This window comes from Chinchilla lanigera, unplaced genomic scaffold (genome assembly GCF_000276665.1).
Source record: "Chinchilla lanigera isolate Chin_1 unplaced genomic scaffold, ChiLan1.0 scaffold00032, whole genome shotgun sequence".
NCBI classification, from domain to species: domain Eukaryota; kingdom Metazoa; phylum Chordata; class Mammalia; order Rodentia; family Chinchillidae; genus Chinchilla; species Chinchilla lanigera.
In genome coordinates, this window is record NW_004955433.1 from 21,718,895 (window position 1) to 21,734,074 (window position 15,180).

General features: G+C 41.8%; 1 protein-coding gene across 2 annotated transcripts in view; it reads right to left on the minus strand.

Annotated features, from left to right (window-relative positions):
• Cdh11 (cadherin 11, type 2, OB-cadherin (osteoblast)) overlaps positions 1–15,180 on the minus strand; it is a 157,060-nt gene that overhangs the window by 104,986 nt on the left and 36,894 nt on the right. The window contains exon 1 of one of the 2 annotated variants that reach the window (XM_013516243.1): positions 12,757–12,964. The exons of the other annotated variant lie outside the window; for it this stretch is intronic. The gene's annotated coding sequence lies outside the window, so the exon portion shown is untranslated. Of the gene's footprint in view, positions 1–12,756; positions 12,965–15,180 lie in introns of those variants that run through there. 2 annotated transcript variants of the gene reach the window in all.

The window sequence follows — 15,180 nt, forward strand, 5'->3', positions numbered from 1 at the left end:
GAGTAAAATCCCTTCCAGGGCCATTATGCCTAAAAACAAAATAAGGTTTCAAGACTGAGTGGGACCATCTTTTTACAATGTAAACATTAAGTATAAAAATATTATTTTTAAAAATTTTCCTCTTCTGAGACTTTCTCAAGAAATAAGCTATGAAAACTTAAACTTTATATAAGCTCCACAAGGGCAAAAATCTTATATGTTTTCCCCCTCTGTATATTCAGGAGACAAAGGCACACACTAAATGCTCTGGAATAGCTTTTGAAGGAGTAAGTAAAGTAAGAGTTGAGGCAGTGGCATTCTGTTCTCACCAAGATGGACTGGCTTTCTGAAGGGTGGCAGTGATTGGTGAGGACTTGTAACTCTCCTCAGGCACTGATTTGAATTCGGCCATAGAGGGGCTGACGTGAGCTAGGAGCGCACCCTCATCATACCTCATTAAGTACACAGGATTCATTCAGGGTCCATGGGAGAAGCAGGCCATTAAAATGTTTCCGTTTCAGTCTGCTGCACTTTATTGTTGGAATAACACTGCTCACCAGTATGCACAAATTTTGATTTTCTTAAAGATGTTAGGAGAATTCATGTGCTAATATTAAGAATCTATCACCCTCCCAGGAAGTTGTCTCTAGACTGGACCCCCACATTGCACGAGTACAACATCCTTTAAGGTCCGCTTGACCCTTCTTTTCTTGTCATCTTTTAAACAATTCCATGAGTGGTTAAATGTGAACCTGATTTTACTAATTTCACTGCAGAGAACTGAGAAGAAAGAGGAAAGATAATAATATATTATGCACAGTTGCGCAGAGTTGGGTCATTGTAGACTGCACTTGGGTGACCTGTGTGAGAGAGACAAACAGTCCTGGTCTGACAGGAAGAGATTACTCAAATCAGAGCCTCAGAGGCCCTGGGAGCTCGGCTGCTACAATATTCATTAAGTAGCTTCAGCCAAGAAAATTAGGCTGGACTCTGAAACAGGTTTTCTTTATGCTATGTTGGCTTTGATGTCTCCAGCAAATGTGATATGGATAAATAGAAATAAATATAGCATCTATATGTGCATTTGTAGATACCAACACACACAGATACTATTTACATGCTGTCTCTCATCTCTGGAGATATTTAAATCACACTCTTTATCCAGTAAATTACCAATTTGTCATAGGTACCAAGGCAGGTTTGATGGATACTAAGATCCTTTCCTATACTGAGTTTACCGGATTTTGTAAGTGGAATACTCAGTCCCCTGGCTGCAACAGTCCACCTCGCAATGACACTGTCGTGCTCACGCTTTAGGAAATACCAAAGCTCAGAGCATCCAACATGTGTAACAAGTCTGTGCCATCATGGACCAAACTCAGTATCATGATGAAGGCCATCTTTAGGAAACACTGTACATGGAAAAGATGTTGAGAACAAGGTGTGGGGGGTTATGCTTTAGCTTTGGAAGTGACATGTAGCTACAGCCAGCTTTTGGAATCCCTGACAAAATAGTGACCTCAGATGAAGCTTCCAGGTCCCAGTGCAGGCAAATCAACTGGGCCTCTCACCTAGCAAGTAGCGAGAGATAGAAGGGGCTGGACTATGGAGTTAGATAAACCTTGGCCTCTGCTGGGATGAGGAATTCTGATTCCAGCAACCTGTTTCCTGCTTGGGGCTCTAATACTCATCAGCTCTATGACTTAAGATTTTGTCTCTTTAGCTGTAAATAATGGGCACTATAGTACCTCACAGAGCTGTGCTGAAGCAAATGAAATTGTATATTCAGGTTATATTGCCATTTCTGGCACTAAATCATTGCTCACTAAATAAATATTATCAAACAGTTAGCGTTGGCCAGGTGTGGTAGTGCATGCCTGTAATCCCAGCACTTGGGAGGTTGAGGCAAGAGGATCACAAGTTTGCAAATAGCCTTGGCTCCACAGCTTAGACCTTAGTTCATAAAACAAACTGAAAAAAAAGATTGTTCTATTACAAATACCTAATAGAATGAAATTGGCACAATATCTTACATGCCATAGTCTAACACACTGGTTAACCTATTGTCGGCATGAAGTGACAATGAAGGAGGTTGTAGGTATGTGTCGTTTCTAATTCCCTCTCAGTGTTGCTTTCTGCAAAAGGAAAGTCTGTGCAGTGACTCCTGAACAAGTATCTCTTTTAAGTGAGAGGGCAGGCTCAGGCTCAGAGAGGATTCCACTACATCCCCCACTTTTAATTATATCTACTTGGGGGACTGCTTCATATTCGTGGCAATAAGAACTGTTTTGCCATCAATAAGAGCAATGCAATTTCCTTCAAAAATATTTAAGGAAAGTAGGATGAGTCCAAAGAAAATATTAAGTAAATAACCATGCAAGGAGCATCCAGACATTGAGAAGACAAGCTTGAGGGACTGAGGGGCCCTAGTCCATCCCAGTGAACTTGCAGTATACACAGAGAGACTGAGGCCTGAGTGGGAGGTGGGTAAGGAGCTGAGTGGACAGAAACCTCAGCAACCGCAGATGCCAGGGACACCCCCACATCCCAGAATCTCTGCACAGCAGCCTTGTTAACATCACACACACCAGGTCAGGTGTGGGAAAGGGCTGCAGGAATGTTAGCAATGACATTTCTCTTCCAGGGCAGAGGAAGACTTACAGGGAGAGCCAAACTCCAATCCTAGAATGGTGACAGGAGAAGAAGCAGAATCTAATCACTTTGAGAAACTAGGTTTTCATGGAGAAGAAACTAAATTGAAAATTCCCTGGAACCAGAATCCACCTTGTACTTTCCCTATAATTCATGCCAATTCGCGAGCCCCTTTTATTCCGAAGAGAATTGTGAGACCACCCACAAAGATGCTCACAATACAAAAACATACAGTCTCCTTTTCTATCACAAAAAGCCAAAAAGGAGAAATAATAGCACAAAGGAATTTTCATGGATAATCATATGCAAAGTTTGGATGTAGAAATCATACAGTTGTAAGAACAGAATCATAGAAAAGGGCAGGGACACACAACCAGGCACAGACCCATTTAGTTAACAATGGTCTCCAGCCAGGTTAAAGCCCTTTCAGATACGGATGCCAGCATGTTATTTTTCCCATTGCTGTTCACAAATACAATCCAGAATAAGACAAAGAACAAAATCCAGAGTAGCTATAATGAAAGTAGAATTATTGGGTGTACCCAACAGCAATACCTAGTCTCCCCTGGGTGGGGGGCAAGGAAGGGAGGAGCTAAGAGGACAGGAAAGCCAGCTCATCCTCCTCACAACTGCTCTACACCTCCAGCCTGCCCAGCCTCTCCTCGTTTCCAAGCACTGGCGTCTCCTTTGGTCAGCCTCTTTTGCTGTGAGCAATAACCAAGCCCTGTTTTGGTCCAGGCTTAGTTTGAAGTCACTTGCCACATGGATGCTGCCTATTTGAACATGGAGACATGTGAGAGAGTGGGTGAATAAGTTAGCCATGGCATGCAGCTTGCAGGGGTACACCCTAGATGTTTGATCCTAGAGCTTCCTATCCAACCACCACCTACTCTGCCCTCAGCCAAAACTTTTCACCTGCACATCTCGGCTGGCCTATGCTGCCCCTGAGTGCATCCCTCTTTTTTGTTTTTTTGAGACAAGGTTTCACTGTACAGTTTGGGCTGGCCTTGTACTCACTTTGTAGCACAGGCTGGCCTCGGACTTGCAGCAGTCCTCCTGCCTTAGCCTCCAGAGTGGTGGGATTACAGGCATGTGCTACCACACCCAGCCCCATCCCTTTTTGAACTGGATCATTTTCCTTAATTTGCCCTATTGCTTCATTCTATTTCCTTCATTGCTACTTTTGCTTCTGAGAAGAATACCTTTTCTTTTTCTCTTATTCATACATTTCTTGTCCTTTAAATGTCTGATCTAATGTTAGCTCCTGATAGTCACCTACACAACTTTTTGTGTTTGCACACAACACACACACACACACACACATGCATGCACCCCTCACTTCATCTCTGTCGACCATTCACTCTGTCAACAAGTGTTTTTTGAGCATCTATGATATTCCAAGCCTTGGTAAATCCACTGGGGACCAAATAAATGCATTCACTCTTCTTCCAGAGCTTTTCTCCAGCAAGTCAAAAGAAAAGAATTACAAAGTGATAAATGACACACATAAAATATAAAGCATTAATTAAACAAAGGATGGATCACATCTTCTTCTTTAGGGCCCCTTTGCACCAGTATATATATATGTCCAGAACACAGCTGATGCTGCATAACTATGGAGTGGAAGGAGAGGCAGCACCCACAGTCCTTCTCAGCAACTGGAGCCCTCAGTCCTTGAATACCTTCCCTTCCATCTCAGTCCCTGTGGAGTCACAAAGAGCAGAAGCTCTGCCCTTTGCATCAGTTATGGCTCCTATAGCTCCTACTCTGCACAATTGCTATGTTGGCTGCAAACCATAAAGATGGACACTTAGACCTGAAAGAAAAACGTCACAAACCACAGGACATAAGAGCCAGGTGAAAACACAGTGATGACTTAATCCAATGATTTTACTGTTTAGAGAGCCTGGGTATTTGTCAGGTACACCAAAGGCTGCTTGCTTCAGAAGCCTTGGGGGTTAGGGGCATTGAGGGGCCTTTGGGCTCTCATTGCTTCCTGCTTTCTTCTATTCTCTTGACAGAAGCTCTCCTTTATCCATTTTAAATATGCTAGTATTTGGAGTGAGGTCATAGTTATAAAAATCTGCATGCAATTCAAGGAATCAAGATAGAAAAAAACAGAAGCAATGAATCTAGGAGTTAAATGATTCCTTTGGATTCTCACAAAACAGCATACTGAAGGACTATATATGTTCAGAAATGGGCAGAGGCACACACAGGTAGATGACTAGGCCTGAATAGGACATATGCATGAAGTATGGAAGACACGTACTGGATTTAGAAGAAGAGGAGGACAGGGAAAAGAAGATAGTAAAATGTACTGACATGCTTGTAAAGAAGGCAAAAGTCTTTCTAGCCCCACCATTCCGTAAATAGAATTCTTCCTTCTCTACAGCTCTAACCATACTCATGTATTCGTTTTTTCTATGTGTGCAATTATGCCATATCAAGTATTTCTGTGTACAGTCAATTTGGAAAGATAAACTCATAGAATCTGGGGCCATGTAAAGGTGAGAAAAAGTAAAAGAGTGGAGCAAGGAGAGAAAAAAGGGAAGAAAATGAAGAGCAGAAAAAGGAAAGAAAGAAACAAAAGAGGAAGGGAGCATGGAAGATAAAGATGTCAGCTGAGTGGGGAGTCCTGAAATTTCCTGTGTCCTTTCTTTTCCTCAACAAGCCAGGGGCCAGTGCCTTAGCTAAAGCAAATGTAGAGCTACAGAGGAGGCAGGAAAGTGTAAAGAACTGAAAAGCTCCCAAAATAAGACATGACTAAAGAAAAGGAAAGGAAGGTGAGATGACGGCATGAGTAAATCTATGAGACTTTCTATTTTTAGTGGCTTAAGAAGACTCAACAGTGACCTTACCAAATGGTGATGCAAACAAAGTTAACAAAATTTCTCTCAGCCTTCTCTTGGAAGTCAGCTCATTATCTGATTCTTCACTCATTGCCTGAAACCCTGTGACTTCATCAGAGGACTAATCCTAACAGGTTTGACGTGATAGTATGCAAACAGATTTACAGGAAGGGTTTTCTGTCTTCTTACTTGTTTTTCACAAAGAAACTTTAAAGACGATGTTAGCTTTCTTAACCAGTTGGCTTTAAGTTTTCATCACTTGTGCTATTTTGTCTTCCAGCTAAAATGCTACCCATTTTCAGAAACGAAGAAAATGCTCTTAGCATTCGGGGAAGAATCCTGCATTCAAAGCCATCTTAATTATTTAAATTATCAAAACCAAAAAAGAACTAAAAGAATTCTCATGTTGACTAGTTCTAAATTTCCTTGTGCATGTTTCAAGGAATTCTTTGTTACTGGAGAAATAGAGCATTAAAGCTTTGACAGTCTGACTGAAAATGAAGTAACTCACTTATGCCAAGAGACTGGTAGTATAACAATTCTTTTAATAATCCCATTCTATTCTATCCAAATTGCCAACAAGAATTATAGCCTTACATTCACATAAAATCAGAAGTGCTTTGCTGTAATAACAGAAAGTTTTAAGTAAACACAGAATTGTTCCTGCATGGAACAGCAGGCTTTCCCCAAGGTTGCAGTTCCATGAATTAGAAAGTAACATGGAAAAACACATGAAGCCATTTCAGCATGGTTCATCATGAAATAAAATCTCAACTCCAATGACAATAATATAAAAATATTCCTATGTGGTACACTGGAAGAAAGGAGGAAAATAAAGATATTTTATGAGTCAGAGAGAATAAACTGGGGGTAAAATTTTTCTCTCCTTCCTCAATTTGTTACACTATAAAATTTCATCACACTACATGGAGTATTTCTTCTGCAGGGTAGCTACCTGAACTGACCACCTCCAAATTGAAGCAGGGTGCTGATGACTGCATGCTCTCTACTGCTTTCTCAACCAGGCAGGAATATCTAGTCCACCCAAAGCTGCCAAGGGAACACGCCAATTTACTCCAAAATAGAAACAGGAAAATAGTTTACAATACTAAATGACAGAATCATCGAAGTGTCAGATTAAATACTTATACCATCAATTTGAATCTGAAATACTTTCTGGTGTTAAAAGAATCCAAGGGAGGGAGGTCAGTATCTACCAAACTGATAGTAGGGGCATGAGAAGGATGCTCCTGGGGATCCTTTATTTGATCCAGGACATTCATCCAACCCATGCTGGCAGACCACCCTTGGTACAGGTAGGACTATGCTGTGGCTTGGGACACAGTGATCAGTAAGACCAGACCTCTGCCCTAATGAATCTGTAGTGTATATAACTATAGCTGCTCTTACCTCAAGCCTGGACAGAATCACCGATGAGGACTTTTAAGATTTGCCTTACCACAGAATAAATTAGCCAATAAGAGGGTAATGTGTTGTGCCCAGCCCAGCTGGTCTGCAGATTGGGGTTGCAGGGTCCCAGGCTGAGCCCTGAGACTGTGTAACCATGAGCAAATCTCTTTGTGACTCAAAGTCTCAAGTTTCTTCAACCAACCAATTAAGAGGTCAATAATCTCAATGTCTTGGAAAGCTAGAAGTTCTAGTATGCTATTGAGCAATAAACTCCTTTGGACCCAAAATTTCAGACTAAGCCAGAAGCCATACAGCATGGGGAGAACAGTGCTACTCCTTCTGCCTATGAAAGCAAGCCTTGAACAGTAGGAAAGAAAAGAGGAGAGTGCAAGGAGTTAGTAACTATAATCTCCATGGGGGAAGGGTTAGCAGCCAATAATCCTAGATTTCAAACTTGCTTCTGCCTGGTAATTAAATGTGTGACTTTGAGAGAGTGACTCTATTCAAGCCTCAGTTTCCTCATTTAAACAATTTTACCTCTACTGCCTAATTTTCAGGGTTGCTCTGAAGATTTAAGGAGGTAATACACATGAGACCCTGGGCATCACTCGAAATACACAGTTGGTGCCCCAATTAAAATGAGTTAACAAGAATAGTATTATACATTGGAAACCTCCACTAAGATGGAGTCTTGTTCATTTCTCTCTTCTCAGCACCTGCCGTAGGTAGGCATATAGAGGTGCTCAGTAAACAAATGATTGTTAACTCTGATTAACTCATACTGATTAGAGCCTTTGATTTGCAATTAGGTACATAGGATTAATTTAAAATGGGAAAAGGAATTGGTTATTACTTTATAAATACAGTTTGATTGGAGAGAGTATTTTTTAAAATGCAAGGTAACATGCTGATGAAAAGGTCATAGATGCCGGTATGTGCTGAAAAATCCAAACTTCCACATGGCCCATGAGATCAGCAGAGGAAAAAGCCAAAAGCATGAGTCATGGCCAGGCAGGGAGCGACTGGAGGCATGCGCTGTCCTCGTAACCGCCCTGACTGAACCCTTCATCCATTGAGCAAGCAGTCCAAAAGGTCCTTTTGAGTAACTTGCCAGTGCCCTTTGGCAGAAGAGAGGCAAACAGAGCTGACACCAGAAGCAGAAAATGTGAGAACCTGTGCTGCTCAAGAGAAAGTGCTCCCAGTGGAAACCAAAAGGAGGTCAAGGCAGGGAAACCAGCACACCCATTAACTATTCCCTATAAAGCCACAGAGCGATTTTCCAAGAGCAAAGTCCCAATATAGCAACAGAAAATGCCATATTAATTTAGGCAGCTGCATAGTGCACACACACACACACACACACACCCATTTAAATAAAAATGCATACATAACTACATGCATACATAACTACATACCCAAAGAGGTAGAAGGGACTCTGAAATAACAGCGTCCACTTAGAATCATAAGGAACAAACCACTATGATCCATTTATTATGATGAGCGAAGGGTTACACAGTGGCTCTGTAACTAGGTCAGACACCAATTGGTAGTCAACTCCACAATCCCAGGAAGATTTAATGAGGAAGAGACCAGACAAAGGCAGAAGATGGAAACAGAGCCCTAAGCGCGTGTCCCTAGACTCTGCAATCTGGCACCCAGACCTGGTACATCCCATTTCTCTTACAGATGAACCAGAACAAACTTTAGGAAATTCCTAAGGTGAGCCTCAACGGTCTAGGCAAAGCCATTGAGCCACGGCTCTGCCAGCAGTGACCACACTGGAATAAAAACAATCCCTGAGTCAAATGATGATCATAACCAGCCCAGGCAGAAAGTATAGAAGCCAGCAGCTGTAAGGGCATGAGCAGGACATAAATAAAATAGCCCTGCCAACCTAAAGCTTGTGTCTACAAAAGCCAGATCCCTTTGCCAGGATCTCTGTGTCACCATTCCCATCCCTCGCTTGTGCCCGGGCAGTGTAACTGACACCTGCATCCAGGCTGGCAGATGGAGAGGCCAGGCCCGATCAATCCAGCGCCTACTCACTCCACCATCATGAAGGTTGCTGTGCAGCAGTTGGCCACCTACAGTCTTCCTTGAGACACAGGGTCCAGCCAGGACGATGCCATCTCCAAGGGGTCCTTTCTCTGTTTCATCTCGGGACACTTCATGTGGGAAAACCGAAGACCAAAGGGCTGTGAGACGACTCAGCCCAGTTTTGTTCTGGACAGCCCGAGAGGCAGCCCTGGTCCCTGGCACCACTAGCAGCCCTGTGAATGAGCCACTGTGGCGAGACACACACCCACTGCTAATGAGTCCCACACAGATGCAAGCAAGGGCGGGGACGGCCTCAGATCAGCCAGAGCAGAAGCAGACGCAGGGATGGGGCCACCTGCTCACAAGAATCCATCCCACAGTGGCTGCAGGGGCCCCACACAGCAGCAAGGCACTAGGAATACCTGTCTTCTCGTGAACTAATGCCATCCCCATCCTTGCCCAGTTCAAAGAAAACTGAAGCTGAGTTTTAAGTAGTAACTCCCACCATCTATTATTCCCACTTACCTGTTTTAAAGAGCATTTTAACCTAAAAATGTCGAAGGACAGATTTTCATAATAAAGACATTTACTAATGTGATACTCAAACACTGAAAGAAAAGGATTAGATATATTTGCTTTAGAAATTTGAATACAACAAAGTTAATTTTATGGGTTCTACAAGTATTGTAGATTATGACGAAGTAGAGAGTCCAGATCTGGGGCAAGTTACTTCAGTCTGAAACCTTCCTTCCCTAATAACTGGGTTAGTTTAGACAGTTTACCATTCCCTCATCTATAAAAAGGGGGGTAAAATGTTACCTCTCACATAGGACCTCTTAAAAACATTAAAGTCATCAATTTATGTAATATACCCTGCACGTAACTCTGCTGATCAGCCTAACCTAGGCTGATCACCATCACATCATTGCTATGATTCCTGCCAGCCAACTGGACAGAGCTTGGAGGTTAAATATTCAGATCATCATGCTAAATTACTTGGGTACAACCAGTTATGAAAATCCAATAATATGTAAGTATGAGGATTAAAATAGAGGCTGGGGATTTAGCTCACCGGCACAGCATCTGCCTGGCAAGCGTAAGGTCGTGAGTTCCATTTCCAGTACCGGAAAAAAACCAAAACCAAAAAAAAAAGAAGAGGAAGGATTAAAATAGGAACAACTCAGTGCAGTTTCACTGGCTACAAGTTCAGAAGGTTTAAAAAGACAAACTCAAACTCCCAGACCTTCATTAGCTTCTCCTACCTTCTTTCCCAAAGATCCAGAAAGAACAATACAAACATCTGAATGTATTTTTAATTTTTTAAAAAAAGCATTAAACATTTAAACTATAGTATAACAAGACTGCATCTTGTAGCTCCCTCTAAAATTTTGTACCTGAGGCAAGGAATTCACTCACTAATCCCTAGCTTTAAACCCTGGCCCCGGGAAGAAGGTCAATCCTGCTCTTTGCTGAAAGGTGCTTCTGCTGCTATAATCTGCTAGTCCCTGGCAGCCTTATTAAAATGTTGACTCTGCCCCCAGGTCTGAGCAAGGGGCTGAGGTCCTGCGTATCTGATACTTGCTAGATGGTGGTCAGGATGCTGCTCCTGGTCTATGAACAGCATTCAGGGGAGCATCACCCAGAGGAAGCCAAGGACAATGCTCAGGACTCTAGGGGAAGAAAGCTAACGCTGGAGTTCATTTTGGTGTGTCTCTTTGATGTTGGGATTGTTTTCAAACAAGTTGGAAACTCTTTCATTATTCATGGAACCACTGTTAAAGCCAAGGCAAGTCCTCGGACCCAGAGGCAAGGAACATTTGTTATTTTATTTTGCTCTAAATCAAACAAATAGAATAAAGCAAATACCCATGGGTGCAGGGTGAATACCCTTTAGGGAGTTCACTTAACTTTCCATTTCTCTTGTTCTTTTGCTGGCTGCAGAAGCCAAAATGGGACTGCCGTAAAAAAAAAAGGGGCTGTGCATGGTTAGCACTGCAAAATCACCATGGCTCTAAAGGGAACAAATTGCAAATGAGAATAGTAAAACAATTCCAGCTCAGAATAGCAGCATTAACTGTCCATGCACTTCAATAAAACTCCAGGCAGAAGTTAGAGCTCAGACTTATGGATTTAGGAATCTGGGGTTCATATAAAGACAGCATCACTTACTAGCTGTGTGTTTTCAGACAAGTGTCCTGGTCTCCCTAAACCTTAGATTTTCTATCTGCAAGATGATCCTAAGGACATCTACGTTATAGGATTATTGCTGTAGAATAACTCATATGTAATTGTGTAACATGAATTATAACAGTACTATTACCAAAGTCCAAAAAGGCACCCAGAAGTTGAACATTTATATGAAAGCTCCCCGATGGGTCCTTGTTTGTAACTTTCTCTATTTCCATGTCTAAACCTTTCCTTGGAGTGTGGAATCAACAGAAAGAAAGAGTTTGAATAGCAATAAAGATTCATTCAAAGATATGTTTTCTTTATAAATCTTTTCTAATTATCACACAAAACACAAACACTATCAGGGCAACATTAAATCATCTTTCATTCTTGGGTGGAAGACAGTTCATTTTTTAAAAATTAAATACATAGATCTTTCCAAGAGGCAAGCATTGTACACACACACACACACACACATACACACACACACACAGAGACAGACTCTCCTTCTTGTCCTTCACATCTTGCACCCTCTAGCACACAGGGCTGTGTCCTACATACAGTGGAGCAGGACAAAAATCAGCAGGCTGATTTCACACAAGGAAAAGCTTGCGTCACTGACAATGTGCCCATCATCCATTATTTGGGGGTACGCATCGCCAGGCTGGTCTGCCAGCCAGACCAGAATAAAGAGACAGGGAGAACAAGGAAGAAAAAAATTAATTTCCACCAAAGTAATGGAGAGAATATCAGACAGGATTTCATATTTCTGAAAGAAACATAGAAACTCAGGTGGAAGATTAGAAGAATCCACATCACCTGGCAGAGGCTTCTCAGATGACACTGTCCTATAGCCCTTTTCCACTCCTCATGTGGGGTGAGCAGGGCTCTCTTAATAAATCCAACTTATGTGGCCATCTGTGTCCCTGTGCATGTAACCAAGCCCCTGGGCTCTTGCTTCAGCATTGCTGCAAACTGTCCTCTTTTGGACACTATTGCTCAAGGCTGTGGGCCACTGCAAAGAACCCTTCTTTCATTAGGGATTTCTCTGTCTAAACAGGATTTATGATGATCCTTTGGCAAGGATCTCTGAATCACTGGCTTTCACAGGACAACCAGCAGAGTATTTCAGGGAAATCTACCTCTCACAAGCAATATAGCCCTGATGATTTATCTCTTCTGATGAAATGAGTGCAGCCTGATGTTCTCAGGATGCTGCCCTGGATGAAGTGCTAGTGCACAGCCAGTGAAGACCACACAATTTTGGCTACACAAATTCTCTCCCAAATGGCTAGAACTTGGGAAGACAATTCACTTCCCTGAATAAAAAATTTCATCTGCAAGATTGAAATGATAGTGTTATTTTCATGGGAGTGTTTACATTGGTAAATGGAATCAAATCCCTGATAGACCCTACACTTGATGTGTGGGTGTGGCTTGCTACCTAGAGGTGATTATTTTTGAAAAAGGATGTATAGCAGAAAAAAAAAAGCAGGAGGGCCAGTGATCCAGTGCTTTGCCTTTGGGATGAGCTGTGAGTAGCTGGCCCCAGGAAGAATAACATTAGTCCACCTGTGCTTCCAACAGTTTGTCAATAAGCAGCAGGCCCCTTCGAGGTGCAATAATTGTGTTTCAGCTAGAAGAGCACAAATCTTACCCCATCACTCCGGCACTTGTTAAACTCAAATTTGGTTTGTACCAATTCTAGACAATTTCCTTTGGTTTATGTCTTACAAACTCTTCCATTTTTCTGCATCTCAGCTTGAAAGGTGTGGCTGTCTTCGCTGTTTCTATTCTCTTTCACAGTGTGATGCTGACATGCCAAAAAGAAATCCTCCCTCCTTCAGGCTCACTGAGCAGCAGTCTTCCTGGGGAAGCCAATCAATAACATTCATGGATGGCTCACAGCCTAGGAAAGGGGAGATTGGATAAAGAAAATGGTAGAGGCAAGAATTTCTCCCTGAGATCCAACTCATCCTTCCAGGACACCGTATTTCTAATCCTACATGCTGGGATATGGAGTTCTGGTCAACCCAGTCTTTCTGAGGGACAACTCAGGAGACTGTAATTCCTCAAGAGCCATCTGGGGAATAGATGGGATATAATCAGAACCAACATTTACCTGACCGCACATTTCATATACTTTCCATTGTATCATGTTACTTTGAGGGAGGAAAAGAAAATCCTGCTGGCTTCCATTCCTTAGCTAACATTTGATGCAAAGGTCAGAAAATAGTAAAGGTACCAGTATGTCTAACTTCTGGCTCTATCATTCCTGTATACAAACACCTGAAAATCACTTTATCTCTTTAAATGTCAATATCCTTATCTGAGAAAAAACACTGGCATAAGCATCTTTATTGATGATTACACAAGGATAAAATGAGACTGGAGCAAAGAGTGTGGCGTCGTGCGGAAGCTCATTCTGTGCGCAGCTTCCTTTCTTAGCTCTAGAAATAAATTTATGGTAAGACATGAGGCAGAAAAGTAAAGATTAATTGTAAGAATAACTAAAACAATGGAAATTAATGCATTCCCTAGTAGGGTAATAAAAGTGGCACTCAAACTCAGAAACACAATGGCTACTGAGAAAAGAAAAGGAAAAATAAAATGAACAAATGTTTCCTCTCACCCACACAGTATCCTAACATGTTCCTTGTAGGCAAGACAATGAAAAGCTGAATTACCAGATACCTTAAAAGGAACTGTATGGTTTTACAATCAACACAATATGCTTAAAGGAGGAAATCCTTTTAAATTAGATCCTAAGTCATTATACAGCTCTAGAACTTAGCAATACTAAGTTCCACAAATATTTGATGGGATCTATGGCACATACTTAACATCACAGAATTTGCTGTTCTGTTCAGCTTTAAGATTTTGCAGCATCTTTCTTCTTCATCTCACAGATAAAGCCGGCTCTTCTCAATATTTTCCCTTCCATTTACGTTAGCCAGAAATGCATCTGTACATTTTATGTGTACTTAACACCCACGTTGACTTCATTCTCAGATTTGGAAACACAGAGATGTTTAATCTTTGTGTTTCTGAAGCAGAAGGCGGCAATTAGGTTGATCCTCTGATTCTTCGGCCATCATGATTTTGCAGGCATGTCCCACCCTACCCCCTGGAAATGCAGTATCACCAAAAACAAATCCTGGCAAGACTGCTTCATCCTGCTGAAGATTTATTTTATATTTTACAATAATATAGAGAAGTTTAAAAAAGACATAAAAATTCCTTGGCACCGAGAGTGATACATAGAGAGCTAAATCTGTGATGTTGTTTGTCCATGAGATTTTACACTGTCTTGTCCTCATGCTGCTACTTACATGCACAGAAAAACAATTCATACATCTCTACTAGCGGATAAATGTGCATGCATTTACTGAGTACAAAATCTTCCTCCTTCTGCATGAGATGCCACCCCTGAGTGTCTCTAGTGGTATCAGGCATGTTCAGTATGCCAGTGGGACACAATAGTGTGGTAGAAAGATACAGCTTTGAATCAGCCCATGGAAACCCCAAAGAAAATCATGCCATTTCCTATTAAAATATAGTGAATCCCCTCACCCCATCTTGTCACACTGAGAAAAGTTGACTTTTTTTCACCCCAAACTTTTCAGGAACTTTCCAAGGTGATATACAATCCACTCAAACTCCATAGTATTCTAGCCTAATAGACATTTCAATTAATAACTCCTCAAGCATTGATGAAGTGTATGCGCTGCTGAACTTTGCACTAGGAATCATGAGGCACGGAAGTAGAATGGTTCCTAGGGGAGCCTCCTGGGATCAGCAACCCAAACCAATTGCAGACCCCTATCTACAGGAGAGAAAACTGAAGGAACAAAGTGGAAGCAATGCCATTTGGGTGATTTGTAGCAGAGGCCAAAAAAGAATCTAGATTCTGCTGACTACCTGACCATGAGCAATACATCATCGGCTACTTTGTACTCAGAACTTAACAATATCAAAATGAATTCCCACTTGAGTGCAAAAACTGACTATAAATCTTTACAGTTTCTTGTCCTCATGCTCAGTCCAATTATCTGGGCTGATTCCTGGACTAGGAATAGTC